This window comes from Amblyomma americanum, chromosome 2 (genome assembly GCF_052857255.1).
Source record: "Amblyomma americanum isolate KBUSLIRL-KWMA chromosome 2, ASM5285725v1, whole genome shotgun sequence".
NCBI classification, from domain to species: domain Eukaryota; kingdom Metazoa; phylum Arthropoda; class Arachnida; order Ixodida; family Ixodidae; genus Amblyomma; species Amblyomma americanum.
This window is the reverse complement of record NC_135498.1, coordinates 98,240,849-98,243,719: the sequence shown is the minus strand read 5'-3', so window position 1 is coordinate 98,243,719 and position 2,871 is coordinate 98,240,849.

Below are 2,871 nucleotides of genomic sequence, written 5' to 3'. Positions count from 1 at the left end.
GCGTGGAGTAAGTAGTGTGTCAACTGTTTAGCGGCCGGCGTCAATAATTTCAATTTCTTCGCTATCCCTGGAATGGTAAGTCACACACATGGCTCCCGCAGACACCACAGCGCAGAGGAAGGTCGTGCGGCCGGGGTACACTGTAATGGAATGGACTACTGCTGGGCTGCTAGTACTTCTCAAACGCTACGCGTGGTCTCTGTACCGCCACTGAGGCAAGGTAATGCTGGGTAATATTTGTTAAATGACGCATGCGGCTCCGCAGGGTTTCAAGGGCTATATGCGTCGACAGTGGCTAGTCCTTGGCGAAAGCAACGGAGGGAAATCGACAGAAAACTCAAACATCTGCCTCAAAAAGCCTCGGAAGCTCCATATCAGTTGGGAAGACAATATTACTTTCCAGCAGGTTCTCAATGATATGATGATTCAGCTTATGTGTCTCTAAATTCTGCCGCCTGTTCTACTGCAGTGCATTCGCATCTTCCTTTGTTCGTGGGTTTCCGGTACTTTAACCTGGACCTAGATTTTTTGTGTTCGCTTTTCGCGGCGGATATGTCTGCATTTTGCAGTTTCATTTCCAGAGACCAAACTCATAATTTTGGAATGTTCCCTCCATAAAAGGAAGGTTCAGTACCACTGAAAGCGAACTTTTTCTCCGCCAGCTTGTCGACCTTACAATAAATGGGTAATTGTTTTGCGAAAATGCGATGAATCTTAGCAATATTGATGACAAAGTTCCCTTACGGTTCATCGCCTGCTTTATTTCCGGTATGCTTACTTCGAGCCCAGCTGTTTTGCATAGTAGGCAATTTGATTTTTAGCGGTTTCTGCATTTTAAACCGTTAGTGAAAGAATGTCAGTTAGTGAGAAAAGGCGTTGTCTTGTTCACCCTCGGCTGGCTCGAGCCATAGCGAAGACATGAAGATCTCAGTTGCTGCTTGCAGGGTATATGGGGCAGGGAAATGGAATCCGAGTTGGTAGAGGCGGCTTGTGGCAAAGCTTCCTGAAGCTTGCAGTAGCATTTCGCAAGTGTGCCCGCGAATGTTGATACCTTCAATGTGCAGGGCTAGAACTTACTGTAGCAAATGTGGTGAATCTTTAAAGCAGCGTGCGATCAACAAAGGCTGCCGTATTTCCAGGCAAACAAAATGAGCCCATCTACCCTGCCCCTTGTGGTTCGTGCGTCGCAATGTCTTCCACTTATACGCTGATACCCCTGGTAGTAGCATTTTTTTGCATGATATCATCGGTATCGGCTCATTCTAAGCTGGTAAAGAGGATCATTATCAAGTACTCTCTGACAAACGCGGTCAGAAGTTCTTGCGAGGAGAATATTCAAGAGTCCAAGAGATTAGAGGATGGCCGGATTCCTGGTACTCTGGACCATTCTTGCCCAACAAGCATGACTTTTACAACCTAAAGAATGAAGTCTAACGAATATCTTGCGACAGCCCACTGAAACTGTTCGGAAATCTATAGGATACGTCCTTAGGAAAGGAACTGCTTTTTTGTCGTGGCAAATGGCGCACGATAACTCTGACGAGTCTGCTTTACGGGTGCTGCAGAACACTTGCAGGCATTTATGCAGGATAATGTGTTTATTGCCATAATTATTGTCGTAACCATATTTTATTTTTCCTTTAAAAACCGCAATGGGGCACCATCACACTGGGTAGCGAGAAAAAAACGTGCATTAAAGGAGAAAACCACCCGATATTTAACTAACATTATCTCAAGTGCACAGCAGTCTTAGAGTAAGCATGTTCAGTGAAATGTCTTACTTAAATCTCTCTTTAAACTAGACGGTAATTTCATAAATTGGTAATTGAATAATTCTCCAATAGCGAGCTCATGGTGCTGGAGCCAGAGTGATATGAATGAACGATCTGTTATCCCGATGGCAGAAAGGTGCTTAACGCATACCATTCGTCAGATCGAAAAGACATTTGAGCTCTGCTGCGAGAGCCTTACTCAACTTGTCATGTTTCTACGTGAAGCGTGTCTCTTGACAGGGAATCCACGGAATGGAGATTAAAAGTCGCTGAAAAGAGCTAAAATCAGTGTTTCCGAAGATAGCGTTTAACTGTGATTACAGCAGATCTGAGCGCACGGCCAGCTGTAGCGCCTACACATCTCTTGTAAACAACAAATCGCTTTCTTCTCAGGGAAGTACGCTGCTACAACGGTCTGTGAAAAAAAAAAACAATGTTGACTCTACTGTCCAGTTTGAGATTATTGCTTTAAAAATTTTATGATGAGATGCGAAACTACTCAAAAAGAAAAATAGAGATCATCACAAGATTTCCTTAGCGTGTTTATTGTATAGCGGTGCTTGAGTTTTGAGTACACGTTTATGTTCTTAATTGGTGACAAAGTTTCCAGCTCGCCAGTACTTTCAAACGCTAGTACCTAACTGTGGTCCTAGTGTGAGCACAGTATTTTTCATTTTGGGACCAGTGCTATAAAATTAATTTAGGTAACCTGATTCCATACCAAGCTAGTACCCGAGAAACACACGCTCGGAATACTTGTGCAAGGAGCAATATGTACTCATGCAGTGGTGGTTGCCCCACCTGATAGGAACAAGTACGGGCACAGCGTTTTGCTAGTGGTTTTGCGTTTCTTCAGGCTCTCAGCGGAAATAGCCCTTGTTTATGAAGGTCGTATCTCTCTCTCGAGCGCATATGTGCCTAAACGCAGCTGTTCGTTGAGGCTGACTTATGCGGCCCTGCTGCGAATTGTGGCGACAGACGGGGCGGTCTAGTTGCTCACATACTCGAGAGAATAAGAGTGCATACATTCGATTCCCTATTTTGCTTATAAATTTGCTCATTTTTATCGGCGGCAGGTGCTGGCTCTAGATGGAAAAAG